The 16,334-nt window shown below is 42.7% G+C and overlaps 1 long non-coding RNA gene across 1 annotated transcript in view; it reads left to right on the top strand.

Moving 5' to 3' along the window:
- LOC140219325 (uncharacterized) overlaps positions 1 to 15,477 on the top strand; it is a 33,594-nt gene extending 18,117 nt beyond the window's left edge. Inside the window, exons 2-4 of the long non-coding RNA XR_011895519.1 lie at positions 7,250 to 7,429; positions 9,544 to 9,735; positions 15,111 to 15,477. This is a non-coding gene — a long non-coding RNA (uncharacterized lncRNA). The remainder of the gene's footprint in view (positions 1 to 7,249; positions 7,430 to 9,543; positions 9,736 to 15,110) is intronic.
- The last annotated feature ends 857 nt before the right edge of the window (positions 15,478 to 16,334 follow it).

The raw sequence follows: 16,334 nt of genomic DNA, 5'->3' as shown, positions 1-16,334 counted from the left end.
ATGTAAATCGAAGAGCTTAAAGAAGCAAATATATCAACAATAACTTTTTTCAGAAACACTTACGCGCAGCGAGAGCATGCAATATGTCAAATGTTGAATTGCGAACTATAAAGAATTCACGTACTATCCACCTAAAAATAATTAAAAGCAAAAATTCTACTTACCGAGATCACATATTTTTCCGTGTGCATGTGGGACGTGGTCACAATAGTCACACCTCACCAGGTTGTCACTTTCCGACAGGCGCAGAATAGTGTATCGCTTGCACTCACAACCCGGCTCGTTGCAGCGACCGCGCAACACACCGAAAAGGTCTCTGCTGCACAAAGGCATGAGGGTGCAGCGGATGGCGCAAGTTCCCAGTAGAAGCGGTAATAACTACTGCAGGCTACAAGTGGTGGCAGCACACAATGGTGATCGGATGGTATCCAAACAAGTCAAATATAATGGCCGTCTCAGAACAACACCTACAACAACGACAGGACGACAGCGCGCTAACCACTCCCGCCGGCTCCGAGCCTCCCGCTCCCGCTTAAAATCTTCCCAGCGTGCAACTCGAGCTATCTCGATTGGACCGAGGAGGAGAGATGATAGCACCGTGGATGGCCGCACTCCAGTGTGGCTGATGCCTGCGCGCTTCCGCCATGTTAGAAAGAGGCACTTAGAGGTACAAGCAAAAAAGAAAAAAAGAATGAAAACAAGCAATGAATTACAGAAATAAATGTCAGAGGTGCCAGTGATGTTATTGGTGTGATGGTGGAAGCATTTCGTGTTTGGACAGTGATAAAGATTTCATTTCTCAGTTGGAGGCTTCACACATTTAACGCTCTTTTCATCTGTCTATGTCTCCTAAAAAGACAACGGAGCGGACGGCGCTCGCTTTTATGTGAGTGTAGCGGCATCCTGTTGATTTCACTGAACGTTTGGCGCGTTTCGTGTCTGCTGTAACTTAAATTTGCTGTCGTTGTAGTGTCAATCTTCGGCACAGCTTAATATGGCCAAAGAACGCTGGCAGTGGGATCAGTTGCTACAAGTTTTATTAGAAAACATCCTAAGTGCAATGCAGAATGGTTCGCCGACATGTAGGTTGTTGTCTATTTCAAAGCAGTTACGCCGCTTGCCTAGCGCGTACCGCATACCCAGCTCCCTCGCCGCGCGTTTATACTTATGTACGCACGCTGCCTAGCTGGTACCGCGTGTCGGCATGGTTTTCATAGGCACGCGCTTTTTGCACACTAACTATTAACCTCATCTTAAGCGCTTATGGTTGAGGCATGGAAAATTTTTGGTTGACAGCATCAAGGCAGTGCAGGGAATGAAACGAACCCGGTTAAAGGCAGAAAATGTATGCAGACAACTGAAAGGTTCTGTACAGGGACATTTTAGTAGACAAGTTGAATTATATTGATATGTGATAGAACCATCCAATGTTTTCAACAACCTTTTACTGAAAGACCCAACGCGTTCGTGTGCTTTTCTTCTACTGTTCTTTCTCGCCTCGTACATGAAATTTGTTAAAAAATATTCATTTTTCTAAAGAAACTCGCCCGCTTTTGTTTCTCGTGTTGAAATACCGATGTTCCATGCCTGTCTCATGGTGGCTAGAATGCGTGCGAGAGCAGGGGGCTTCCGTCACGTTCGACCGCTGGGTTTCGGCAGGCAGTGCACGCCACATCATTCGATGACACAGTCTTCGTTGCTGATATTTCAAATATGACTGTGCGCCAAGTATGGAGGGTCGTCAAAGAACAGCGCGCAGATGAACTTGCAAGTGCGATCGTGTTAGATTTAGTTTTTGGTTTTAAATCGTGAGAAATGTAACTGCTTGGCTGACAGAAATTAAGACCGAATACAGCCCGAACTGCCGAAGTCCTACGTTTGTAATAACCAGATCATAAATGCAGAACACAAGCACATTAGGACACATTTATCAGCAAACGTCCAATCCATGATGTAGGTCTCCTCACTGATGCGCTGCAGTGTTCTTTAGAGGTTAAAATCTAAAGGTTACAAGGCGCTTTGAGCTGAATTAACCTTTAAATCCGTCAATTTTGACTCTTGTAACCTATAGATATATATATACGTAACAACATTTAATTAAAACATCAACATATTTCGCATGTAACCTTTATTTTATAAGTTACTCGTGATTACAAGTTACCATAAAAGGTACCGTGCTAAGAGTGTATAATAAAAGCAGTGGAAGAATTGTATACTGACCTGTACACTATCCAGAGGAGTCAGGATACCTCAATCAGAAACAGTAATGAACAAGATACAGGAACTCCTCCTATATCTAGCGATGAGGTCAGAAGTGCCTTGCAAGACATGAAACGAGGAACAACGGCAGGAGCAGGTAGAATAATAGTCGACTTATGCAAAGATAGAGGAGACATAATGCTTTGAAAATTGGCTGCTCTTTATGCGAATCCTCTATCGACTGCAAAGGTCCCAGAAAAGTGGAAGAATGCAAACATTATGCTAATTCACAAAAAAGGAGACGTTAAAAATTGAAAAATTATAGGCCCATTAGCTTTATACCACTATTATCTAAAATATTTACCAAAATAATCTCCAAATGAATAAGAGCAACACTGGACATTAGTCGACCTAGGGAACAGGCTGCCTTCAGGAAGGGATACTCTACAATGCATCACATCCATGTCAACAATCGGGTTATCGAAAAATCCGCAGAATATAATAAGCCTCTCTATATGGATTTCATAAATTACGAAAAGGCATTTGATTCAGTAGAGATACCAACAGGAACAGCTGCATTACGTAATGAAGGGGTACAGAACGCTTGCGTAAGGACCTTGGAAAATATCTACAGAGGTTCTACAGCTACCTTAATTCTGCATAAGCAAAGTAAAAAGATACCTATAAAGAAAGGGGTCAGACAGGGATACACAATCTCTCCAATGGTATTCACTGCGTGCTTGGAAGTATTCAGGCTAACAAAGTGGGAAGGCTTAGGAGTAAAGATCGACGGCAAATATCTCAGCAGCCTTTGATTTGCCGATGACATTGTTCTAGTCAGCAACAAGGCAGACGATTTTCAACAAATGATTGAGGAACTTAACCGAGAGAGTGTAAGATGGAGATTGAGGATTAATATGCAGAAGGCAAAGATAATGATAAATAGACGGGCAAAGAAACAAGAGTGCAGGATTGCCTGCCGGCATTTAGAGTCTGTAAGGAGTGCGTATACACAGGGCAATAAATTACAGAGAACCCTAATCATGAGCAGGAAATTCACAGAAGAATAAAGATGGGTTGGATCCCATACGGCACACATTGCCAGCTCCTGACTGGAAGCTTACCATTATCACTGAAAAGCAAGGTGTACAATCAGGGCATTTTACCAGCGCTGGTATATAGGGCAGAGTCTTGGAAACTGGCAAAGAAGCTTGAGAACAAGTTAAGGACCACGCAGAGCGCGATAGAACGAATATTACTAGGGATAACTTTAAGAGACAGAAAGATAGCGGTATGGATCAGAGAGCAAATGGGCATAAACAATATGCCAATTGACATCAAGAGAAAAAAAAAGGAGCTGGTCAGGTCATGTAATGCACAGGTTAGATAACCGTTGGACCATTAGGGTTACATAATTGGTACCAAGAGAAGGGAAACGCAATTGAGGACGACAGAAGGTTGGGTGGAGCGAAGAAATTGGGAAATTCGCGGGCGCTAGTTGGAATCAGTTGGCAAAGGACAGGGGTAATTGGAGATCGCAGGGAGAGGCCTTCGTCCAGCAGTTGACATAAAACAGGATGATGATGATGATGATGATGATGATGATGATGATGATGATGATGATGACGACGATAATGACGGCGATGAGTATAATGTTTAACTGCTTATAGATAGCACTTGATATGTAACGCCCTCATCCCCGAACTCTTACTCCCCAATTTCGGTCACTGGGTGATCGAGGTTGCATAAAATTTTGAATGTCATGAGGTGCGTAAAGTTGTGAAGATATAGCACGCACAACGCCATTTACGGTTGGTTTTTAGCGGACTACCTCCGGCAAGTGCTCGTCATTTCTTTGCGGCAGGTTGTGGCTACAACTGCACCGAAAGTATATATTTTAGCGAACAGCAACCAGATGCATTCTCCGCGGCGCCAGAAATGCGCGGGTTATGGGCTGCTCTTGTATGTACCGCAGAATCCTTCACAAATATGGGTCAATGTGCGTGCCCAAGCAAGATAACAATTCTCGCCTTTCGCAGGCACCCGCACGCCGCGATTCTCCTTTCAGAGGAAACGCGAGGACTCCTAGGCAGTGCCTCGAGGTGGCGCACCGTGCCCAGAAAGAAGCGCTAGAGAGCAGCCTGGTTGTCATGTGACGACAACCTGCTTACATCTTATGAGGCTACATTTGGTAGATGTATCCCTTTTCAATAGTATTGCACTTAGGCAGCATTGTATGTCCTATTAAAATGCCGTAACCCTTCCCCTCTAAAAGGACCTTGGCCCGGAGGATATTACCTAAACGATATTACCTAATAAATAAATATTTACACAAACGCGTTTCTGAACATTCGTACGCACCGGCGCACCCATCATTTCGGACACAATGCGCAGACTTCGCTGTAGTGTCTCTAGATTGCATGGAGTGCTCTTAGGGAAGACAAATAGAGGATCCACGCTGCAGTACAGCCCCCGTACATACCTCGTTTCAATGGTGACAATACGCTGTCCCAATACATCGATTCCATGATAAGGCATTACCATCGACAGTGGTTCTGCAGTAATATGGGTTCTGCAAAAATATCCTTACTCATATATTTTTTTTTTTTTGCAGAGCAGCGTGACACCCAGAAGTACGTTGAAAACATAGTTAACAAGTTTTTCTCTTCTAACATGATTCACATGGAACTGATGAGCGAGTTACTGGGCATAACAAGCTACGGTTTTTGAATTCAGAAGTGTTTCTCATGGCGAAATATATTTGCTGGAAATATGCCCCTTGCTCTCGAAAAACCCGGTTCTCTTTTTGTTCCGCACATTCGAATCTTGTTAGGCGGGCGATAGCAAAAGCATGCAAAAGGCATTGCTGTGAAGGTCTTGCCATCATCAGGGGAAAGCCAGCCCTCTATAATAAGTCGAAAGACTGAAAGATGTAGGCTTCCCTCACAACCTGCTCAGAGGCATAGCAGAATCGTTTCTTGCAGACATTAATGAGGAGGAAAGAAGTGCAACACAAGCCACCTTTGAACCCGAGGCGAATATTTCTGCTATACCTTATGTCCACAAGGTGTTGTATCGCTCTAAAAAAATTGTTTAAAACCCCGGTACCAAGGTTGTATCTACAGCTAGGAATAAGCTACGGTCCGCTTGTCAGCGCTTCAACTCAAAATGCACTTCTACGCCTGCTTCCAAACAAAAATGTGCCAAAAAAGCATCTAAAATGCACCACAGGAGTTGTGTACGACATTGTTTTATCGTTTGGCTGCTGCTACATCGCACAGACAGTGCTATGTATTAACGAACGCCTGAGACACCACGCCAAACTGGTGCGCTGAATTTTAAGCGGACAAATCGCTGTTCTGAGTACGAGTGCAGCCCAAGCTTTGAGGATTACCCTGTTGTGGCTGAATACAGGGACAAAAGGGCGCGTGAAATTCATGAGGCTTCCCTTTTTTGGGATGTAGCTGAAAATAAATGTATGAGTGCACCTTCTGTTAACTTAGCAGATGATTAATATGAGCATGATGCACATAATTGTCTACGCACATTTGTCTACGTATTTATTTCACGTTCTATTTTTCTCCCTGTCCTTCTGACTCCTATTTTGCTCACATTTCCGCCATATTAGTTATAAACGTTGTTGTTAGTGTGATCTCTGCTCCGTCGCCTTCTTCCTTCCTTCCTAGGCTTTGCGCACCAAAAATATTTTTTTCTTTTCTAAACAACAGAAATACATTCAACCTTCAACACAAGGTGGAACTGACGGTGCACTGCGTGGGAGCAAACAGAAACCGCATATGTGGTGACGAGCATTGAGGAAGAATACGAACTCGAAAAACACCCTCATTGGAATATGTATTTTGTTTTATAGCAAACCAAACGTTATTTGGCTATCACACATTTTTTCTATGCATTTATACGTCAGTTTGCTTAATTTCAGTGACATATCATGGCAGAGTCTCAGTAGTTTCATTGAAGGAAATGCTGCAAAGAAATAGCACATTAAGCAGCAGCCTGTGGCAAGATTGAAAAAGCTTTATACGGTTGCATCGGAGGGACCATGAGACCCCTACATATGTTCGAGTTGTGCCACTGGGTAAAAAGTTTCCTGTAGCCTAAAGGAACCACACATATATAGTTGGCAATTATTTGATGTAGGCATATCTGCGGATAAACCAGGTTATTATCCTATGCTCGATGAGTGCATATTCTGTAGATGGAACGCATTTGTTGTTGGAACAAGGTGATAAAAGACATTTCTAGGGCATGCGTTTCCTAAGTACTGCAAAATCACACACGCGAATCGCTCTTTTCGCAAATTTGCCCTAACACATAAAATTTGCACCAAACCCTGACGGTAGTACGCCTGACTACACACGACTTCTATGCGCTAGCCTCTGCCTCCTCATGTATATAACTCACTATCAAAGAACAATCATAAAGCTGAAGTCGGGAGTATGATATCACGTGTAATTGTTTTACTCTACATGCTCACCGCATTAGTGTGTTACATTGCCCGGCTTTGTCTATATATTTCGAGTCGCATAATTTTGATAGCACGTTTTAGGCAAGATAACTTAAAGGCACTGTAATAACTCTGTGTAATAACTCTGTCAGTATATTGGCACCCATGGAGTTATTACACATTTGGTTTTCCCAGCTACTCTTGGTGGTCACTGAGGGCGCGCTACGCTCAAACATTTGTCTTTGCACACGAACCGTTATTTTCTGAGAAATATGGTGGCCGCTGCACGCAATAGACTCAGCAAATTCTTGTACTCTGGAAAGCGGGGACCTACCACCAGCAATGCAACATGATTTATCATAGCCAATAGGAGTCAAAATAATTAGGTCGATGGAGTAATCAATTATTCAATGAAAATTTGAGTACTAACAAGGGCACCGTTTAAAATGGCAGCGCGAGAAGCCATGTTTACAAAAAATGCATCAAGCGCGAACTTTGAATGATAATCTGTCAGACACGTTCACGTTCCAAACAGAATTATAATACTTGAGTGCGAATTCTTAACCTTGGTGTCTTTTCTCTCAGTTATTATTGGAATACCAAAGGGATGTTTCATAACGCCACGTACAAACGTTTCTGGCGCTGCTATGCCGCGTTGGCACTTCGACTCCAGGGGCAAGCGATGCAAGCCAATTATGTGGGGTGGACGTGGATACAGTGGAAACATCTTTAAAACGTCTGATGAATGCGAGAAGACATGTGGCAGTAAGTAAAAAAAAGCTCAATACTACCAAAAAACAACAATTAGGTACAAAAATATACATAAATTCTGTAGGCTTTTTTATTATAATAGTTATCATATACTTTCCAATATTTCCGTGATGTATTTTGAATTTCTACACGTTAATGTCAAGTTAACGACATCAATTTCGAATTAATCAGGTTATTATGAAGTGCAATGCGGTATAATGAATACTATTACAATCCTGGTTTGTGCAAGCCTCATTCATATAATGAGCTGCTCAGGCTCTTCTAAAACAACTTTTGTTTGGTTAACATAACCAATATACATTGAAACAGGGATTTTGTTTCTTCGGACAGAACCCCCCTCACGATGAATGCCGTTGTAAATGCGATACGCCATACCAGCGAAACACCGCATTTCTAATGCCTAAACGCATGAAATTTGAGCAGTGCAGGCAGTGAGGCTCCCTTCTCGCGCTTCTCTCCGGACAAGGCGCTCCCTTTTGCGTTGCCGCCACAAAACCGGCACATGGCGTGGGTGTGAGTGAACATAGAACTAACGACGCGTTTAACGAGGATGCCCATCGCAGCGAGCGTCTTAGTCATGATGCAAAGCTTGAGGAATCACTTAACTCACACGCCGCTTTTTGCAACACAACAACCAGAGTGAAGAGTGATGAATACGTCGAGTTTGACGTGGTGAGTTGCTTGGAACTGAAATTGCTTGAAGCCAACAAGCACGGGAAAAAGTCGACGGTCGACGAAGGCTACAGTGGTAAAGAGCCTAGTGTATGAAGAAACAAAATTTGACGCCAGTGATGGCAATAGAAACAAACGACATTCTTTGGCCATTGCTCGCGTCACCCTCGCGTTTAGTCAGGCATCAAGCGTGAACCTCCTTCACAATACGTAAGCCGCACTCGCATATTATTTTGGTGTAAGCATGCAGAAGAAACCATGCCAATTATTTCACTAAATAATCTCCTGAACTCAAGGTTAATAAAGGTATCATTTTTCTGGACATCTTATGACGGCTGTATCTGCAGTGATACACTGCCAGGTCTTTCCAACAAACTGACCTGTATAACAAAGAATTTGGGAGTTCTCAAACGCTTCGTTATACCGCGTTTCTCCTTATACAAATGTTATGATGTGCGGATGACCATCTAAATAATGAGTGACACAAGCTCTCGTAGTGCAGGAAGCGTAGGCGGCACATGCCCATGACCTAATTAGGTGTTATCACCCTCGGCGTGATCTGTGTATCTCATTCAGTGTGGCAGTGTTGTCTGCAACTTCACAACCAGGGCGCTTTCCGACAAAGACTCCGAAATATTATACAATGAATATTTTGTGTCGTAAAGGTTGAGGAGAATGAAGTGCATACATTCACGAGCACTTCTGTAAAGACCACAACGTATGCAGCAATTGCGCTATAATTGTTAAGAGGAGATGGCTGTGTAGCACAGCTCTGACTAGGCTGTACAGCACGCTGCAAACGCAAGGTAAAATATTACAAAGTAGCTGACTCAATAACCCCAGAGAAAGGATCAAGATTGGCGCTTAAGAGTTTTTGTGTTAAACCTGGAGTACAGTTAGCATTAAGACGATCACTGCATCGAGCACAGGTCATTAGGAGGTTTTCAGTTGGCTGGCGCAAAATCTGAACTGCATGCTGAAGCTCGTATGCACAAGAGCAGAAAAAAAGTTACATAGGCCGTAAAACGAATCACTTTGGCAGAAAAATCAACAAATAAACATGGCCGAGGAAAAGATACCGACGTGACTGCAGTTATGTGTACTTTCATGGTCGACCGTCGTATGAATTTGCTTCTAAAGATCTGATTTGCAATTATCTTTGTCGCCACGCTTGAGGGTGTCGATCAAGTCAGCCTTACTTTGAGGTCACTAGGCTGCCTCTGGTTATCTCAGATTTTCGTACGGTGGAGCTCAAACGGCCTAACTACGCAGGAGCGACATTAGTATTTTGTTAACTATAAAGGTTCCTTGCTTGGAAAGTCGTATGGCTTTCCGAGTGCCTTTGTTGTATAATACTATTGAACGCAGAGCCCCCGGAAAGTGCGTGATGTGCCCTAATAATGCTAACACAATAATATGCATGCGCTTCTTCGCAGGTTTGTATCGACAGGATGCCGATATCTGCCTCCTGGTGCCCCCCTTATCCAATTGCAAGCGCCCTGGGCCTTCTGTTGTAATGTGAACTTACAACAGTACAACGATGACCTGTCGTAATGTTAAATACTATGGTTGCAATGGAAATAAAAACCTCTTCAAGACCTGTAAAGCCTGTCGCCACAAGTGCAGACGTATGTGAAGTTCTTTTTGGTATAGTAAATATGTAATTCTGTCGAAAAGTTGGCTGCGGGCAAAAATTTCATTCGTTCTCTAGCAATTAGAATATTCATGAACAATTTCATGTCCGTGTTTTTGTCTTGTTCGCATAACATAAAATTTATCCCGAAGTGTTGCAAGTTGATTAAGTTAAGAATTTATTCGAGTTAATAATGCAAGCGAGACACCTAAACGAGGAAAATGAACGAGACAAGTCGCTGATGAAGTGTTCCGGTTCTAAACTTGCTTCGCGAAAGAAATAGAGACATCGAGATGTTGTGCATGCGAAACGCCATGCCATGGTTGCTATGGACGACGACCAATGAATGAGCCACCTTATTAACGTGTAGAACTACCCTGCAAGAGCCCAAATTACAAATGTAACGTAATAGGGGCTGCCGGCGATCAGGTGGCATCAATACGATTACATACTGATCGGGACGGCATGCAGGCCAGATAGAATTCGTACGCACAGGGAAAAAATGTAGGCTCCTGGTATATGGGTCATACGCATCCAGCTTTGTTTTCTGAAGCGTGAACTCGTTTACCCTGCCGAAAATTTCCAGGCAACAGATCAGGGAGTTTTCGTTAGTGTCTTGTCAGCGAGTAATCAACCTGGCCGAATGCGGGTGGTGCTCTTACTCATCGCTCTCATCGAGGCAAGTGGAACCGTATGCACACAGAAACTAAAAAAAGTAACTGGTTTATACCACTCGTTTTTGTGATGGCTTTTACCAATTTCTTGTTTTGAAATTGATGCTTCACCGCAATCGCTGTAGAGTGTGACGCGATATGTGCGAAACTGGGGTATTAAACGTCAGTTCCCTAAAAGAAAACATCGAAAGCAGTCGCCTGCGTAGCGAATTCGCGCACGGGTTTGGCAGAAAGCTTTTACCGCGAACATAACTTTAGAGCTCCGAAACGTCTACGTCCTGTACATTTGATCGCTAGTTCCTTTTCCCTGGTCTTTTCTTCCCGCATGCTACGAAATGAAAGAAATACACCCTTGAAAAAAATATGCCACCAATTTTTAAAACAAATGTTTCTAAGGTCATTTTTCATTCATTCAATATTCAGAAACGCATGTTTATTTAGTACTTATTAAGCGAAATAATTAGCTTTTGAATATTGTCCATTGAAATGTTGCAGCCATTTTCCCAGCACTTCTGTACGAGTTCAATAAAACCACAGGTATCAGATGTGATAAAGTAGGCAATACCGCCCGTAAAATGGCCACGCGTAGGAAGTGCTTAGAATTAATTTAGATTTAGGAGATATAACACACTTATAATAGTGTTGGGTTGCCCTTATCGTTCTTCAATTCGGTTAACATTTTACTACAGGGCTGCTGAAAGCCTGGCCTCTTGGTTTTCTTTCATCGCACACGCATCATTTTTGCCATTCCTTTGCTCGCATGTTGGCCTCCTAAACGTCGCTCTTGCCAATTTAGCACGTTTAAGATAAACTTGCTATAATTCCTTATGTATGAAAAAAATTACACTCAGAAAGAGCGTTTTCATAGTTCTTCAAAAGACTATAACAGTAAAGAAATGTGGTTCCTCAGTCTACAGGGGACACAAGACGAAGCAGAAAAATAAATCCACGCCATAGTTCATGCATGAGACATTGTCAATTGCAAGGAAGATACAAACTATTAGTGGGTTAGATCTTAAGCAAATAGGACCTTCTTTTTGTATCTGAGCACCGGTTTCAAAACATCAACGTTGGCTTTTTGTGCACTTAATTTATGACATCATTTCACGCGAACTCATACTTATATATTTACAAGGCATGAAATACTTTTAGCTCCCGTTGTCGGCGACCTTCACGCGACCTCGGGCCAAAAGCCAGAGCCGTTATCTGGGTATTCAAACGAATACATCCTGGCCAGTTGGGAGAACAAAACGAGATCAGCCGGGCAACTAGTGAAAACTTAAGAAAATGAAGTCTCTGGCCCTCAATTCTTTGTGCAATACATGCGCTAGTTACTGCCCAGGCAAGTTAAAAAGATGTTGCTTCCAATATCTTCCTAATGCTTGTTCGCTATATCACTCAAGCTGTAGCTTTTAGTACGCTGAAGTGTTATTTGTCATTTCTAATAGTAAAGCTCGAAAGTCAGATACAGGGCACCATGCACTTGTCATCTTTTTGGTGTTGAGAAAGGGTTGCTTGTTCAATGCAAGTGGCCTGTGTGTTCTTTGGCACGGGTTTTACGCCAGTACGATAGATGGCGCCACGCTGCATGACCAAGCCGGCCACGTCCGGGGCACCGGGGATAGCTGTTTGGCCGAGATGACACTTGCAAAGAGGTTCAGTTCCCAAATAGGTTCGTGTGCTGTGGTGTGCCGTTGCGAACATGCACTATACCCATCCTCAAATTGTGTCTAGTATTATCTCCAACCAATTCTTTTGCCGGTAGCCATTTCATGCTTACATATACTTTTCATGAGGGGGAGCCATATTTTTTATCCACATTTGTACAAGAATGTTTTAGTGCTTTCTTTAGCCAAACCTGTGCAATGAAGTAGGATTTTTGGAAACGGGTGGTATACTTTGATAATATTGCCAATTGTTTAAAGAAAATTTTGGGGAGAATACATCATTTTTATCCTATTACAAATTTTGTGAATAGAACACAATTCTGCCTAGAAAGATAATTATTACTTTAGTTCAAAGTGATATACACACCTCGTTAGAGACATTGAGTAAAGGGGAGGAAAGGAACATAAAGTCTTGCTCCTGCAGACATTGAAACGAAACACAAATAAATGAACAAACTCCATTCGAAGAGATGAATCGCTGATAAAATTAGCTTTGCTAATAATTCCACAAAATACATTCCACTATTCAAGCGTTTACAAAGAAATAATGCCTGCATAACATAGTAATATGACCGCGTTTTGGGGGTGCAAAGAAAGTTCTGTGATAAAGAATGGCAAGCCAATAAAGACAAGATACAAAACATGATGTACGATAAGAAATTAGATGATTATCACTTGCTTCACCAAATAAAGGGACTGTAGCATATAAACAGAGCATCTATAATTTTTAATTAGATTACTGGGTATACACTACGGCAGAATGTGTGGTAGTTTGGCTGGGAGGTAGTGCTATGTAGATGAGGACTCTCTGCACAAATAACAAGAAGCGCAAAGGAGCTGAAAGCACGTGTTCAACCTCTATTACAGGCACAGCTGAAATTATCGTGAAGCCAGCTTGATTTGGAGCAGGTTTCTTTCAGTCCAACGACTGATTTTCTAGCGGAATGAGTGAGTTTGTGAAGCAGTGATAATAAAAGGTGGCCGCCTCCGCCATAGTGATTCATACAATATTTACTAGAGAGAACTCTGGTGTTAGTGTCTACGGCGCCTGCGATTGACGCTGTTCAGCCAGCGTGGTCATTATGAACACCCTTATGAATTTGTCTCGTGCAAGTCAGGGCATTGAGACGCTTGGTGCGTTTCGTCTGGCGCCCTGAACCGGCTGAACCGCTGCAATTAATAGTGGTAGTGTTTGTTCTGAGAGTCTTTTGCCCTTTGAAAGGTATTGGCTGCTCTACAATTTAGGACAACGAAGGCAGATAAAGCGTAATAAACGAACGTGCAAGAAAGTTCCAAGTGTCAAGCACGAAGATCAGGCAAATCTATGTACTTCCCATCATTACCATGATGACTGAACGATCACAAGGCCAGAGCTCCCTCTTGTAATTATTCTAGGAAACTCTATGCATTCTAGTACTTTCACTTCTCTACACGTGTAACATCGACGATGCACGCGTCCACGTAGCTAGTGATTTCCCATACAAACAGCATTACCGAGTTTGTTGGCGGCTCTCGAAGCGGCGAACCTGAAAGGGTAGCCGAGCTTAGCACGCTTTTACCGTGCGCGAAAACGTTCAAAAACTTAAACCTCATTTGCATAATTCTAAAGAGTTCACGCCGTAGTGGTAGCAGGCCAAGACGAGTATTATAACAATCACCAGTGCTTTGTGACAAGTCTCAAATGGCGCTTCTTGACTTGTTTGGTACGATTTGAAACTTTCCGAAGCAGAAGTCGACGCTACCTTTTCCTCAATCTGGGCATTGCGTGATCCCGTAGGATTAAGGCCTCTGGATGCAAATTCTACGAAGCATCGTTCCCAGTTGTTCTGGCACCACCGCAAAAGCACCCTTAGACCAAAAGCTAAGGCATGTCGTTATCTAGGTAGTATTATACGTGGTCCTTTATTTTCTTGAACAAAACATGTGCTTTATACTATGGTAAACAGCTACTTGCGCTAGCTACCAATTTGTGTGCTAGCTACCATTTTGAAGTAGCTGGCACACTTTCGCGCTCTTATCCGAGAGGTTTAGAGGTTTTCAGTGTGAAAGAAGCACGCGAATGCACGCAAAGTGCCTCGAGCGGTCAGTCGCGCAGCAATGTACTACGTTCGTGTGGCCCCCTAACATGTCTTTTATTACAACTTAACGAGTGTCTCAGCTTTGATGGTAAAGTTAAATCTTGTTCCAGAATAGAGGCATACCTTAACGAACGAGGTCGTAAAGAAAAAAAACTGTTCTATGGCGACTATTGCAAAAGCGAAAATGACAGTGGTGATGACACAGACTAGATCTACTGTGCCACCGGCCTGTTGAACAATAAACTACGAAACAGGTAACGGCAGCATCACAATGGCGATTGGAACTGCACTGAACATGGCGACTGCATGAACATTAAAATGAAGGACGGTCAGTGCCCACGAGTTTGATGGTACAGTGACCAAGACACTAACAATAGGTACTGAAACTGGTTGACAAGGTCGCTGATTTGACGACACGATACCGCAAACAGCGCAGACGAAAAAATTATACTGCGAAAATAAATAACGTCCACCTGTTTTATCGTATGCCGTATTACGGACTATAACTACGGGTTGCTGACGACGATATAACGCCCCACACTTTGTTGATCAAAATGGTGCCTAAACGTGTCTCAGACGTAGTAGTTCTGTGGAAAGCCGCAAGGTGGAGAGAAGTAATTGAAAAAGGGAAAATCAGACATCCACCCGTAAGAACGGTGGTTCAAACGTGTCAAACGTGTCTCTGCTGCAGCACCTAGGCTGTTAGCATTGTCCGGGTGCTTCTGGAGATACTTCGCATAACAAAGGAGTTCTCGGTTTACCTGAACTAGAGGCCTTTTGTCATACGATTGTGTAAGAGTCAGGTACAGCGGTGTTAAGAAACGTAACTGGCCATTCGCTGCAATTATGTTAAGGAAAAAAATATACATAGGAGATTGTTTTTTAATCTAATTCACAAGGACTGCCGCTTCTCAAAACATATAATTATACTCTTGGTCTATTCGATTGCAGATCACTCGACTGTTTTGCAGTTCTGCCCGGAGAATCCACCAAGAAGAAAACTTGGGTTTCAGGGCCCCCATGACTCTGGTGTTCCGCAGAAGAAACCAAAACGTTAATTGCGATGAAAAAAATTGAATAACCCTATAGAAAACTCATCTAATAAAGAAAGAGAAAAGGGTAAGCCATATAGATGATCGTCAATGTAAGCGAATAGCCAGGCACGAACGTGAACGTTCACATTTGGCACCAGTCAAGAAGCTTAATGGAAGAGTTCTAGCAAAACATAGCGCCTTAGTGCTCTTCCAAGTTTTCTTTAGGTGAAAGTGCACTTGGGCTAATTATTAACACTTATTAAAAGAATTTTGAAATGCTTGAACGGCTTGTTTGTTTAACTATGTATAAGCGGTTAAAGGGCTTATAAAAGATGTAGCCGCATACTTTAGCCTAACCATTCAAGGAAGAAAATTATAAATCATGATGCAAGGTACAATTATAATACCTAAGGTATAACACAACCGGTCTTGAAATTGTGCCTTGCGTCGTGTTTTCTTCAATGTTTTATTTCGTTGAAGACCTTGGATAAAGTTAGCTGGGACACCCTGTACATACAATGGCAACGCGCTGCTATGGTTGTGCGGTTAAGGCGTTTTTGTAATGAGCTCGAGCTCCCGTGCTCGATTCAGAGCATGGCAGCGGTATCTTGATGGAGGCAAAATGTAGAAATTATAACCCATTGATGTTTATGCCTACGTTAAAGGAAGGTGGGTGGTAACATGAATACAAAGCGTTACACTAGGGCGCACCATATAACGATCTTTGCAGTTTCGGTATGTTTCTCCTGTAATTCAAGGCAACGGCGAACCATTTAGAAAGCTGTTTGAGATATGAATGAAGGACGCGTTTTGCAAGCGTACATTTGTTCCTGTGAGGCTATTAAAGTGTTGTTTGTTGTTTAAGTAAGTATTTGCCAGAGAGCAAAGCCCATTACAGGCACATATACATAACAGTAGTATAGCGGTTATATGAAATGAACCGTTTTATTTGTGTTGTCTGGCAGCGCAAGTAATTGACCAACGCTCTGGCGCTGCCGTCTCTAATAGGCGAGATACCGTACCGCAGAAAATACGCATTGTCGCTGGAGAAAGCTATTAATTTACAATTTTAGATGGCCTAATACTCTCCCGCGTATTACAGTGGGGGAGATTGTGCAAATAATTTCGGAGTCACAAGACT

The sequence above is a fragment of the Dermacentor andersoni genome, chromosome 7, assembly GCF_023375885.2.
Source record: "Dermacentor andersoni chromosome 7, qqDerAnde1_hic_scaffold, whole genome shotgun sequence".
Lineage (NCBI taxonomy): Eukaryota > Metazoa > Arthropoda > Arachnida > Ixodida > Ixodidae > Dermacentor > Dermacentor andersoni.
This window is presented reverse-complemented; position numbering and strand designations above follow the sequence as displayed.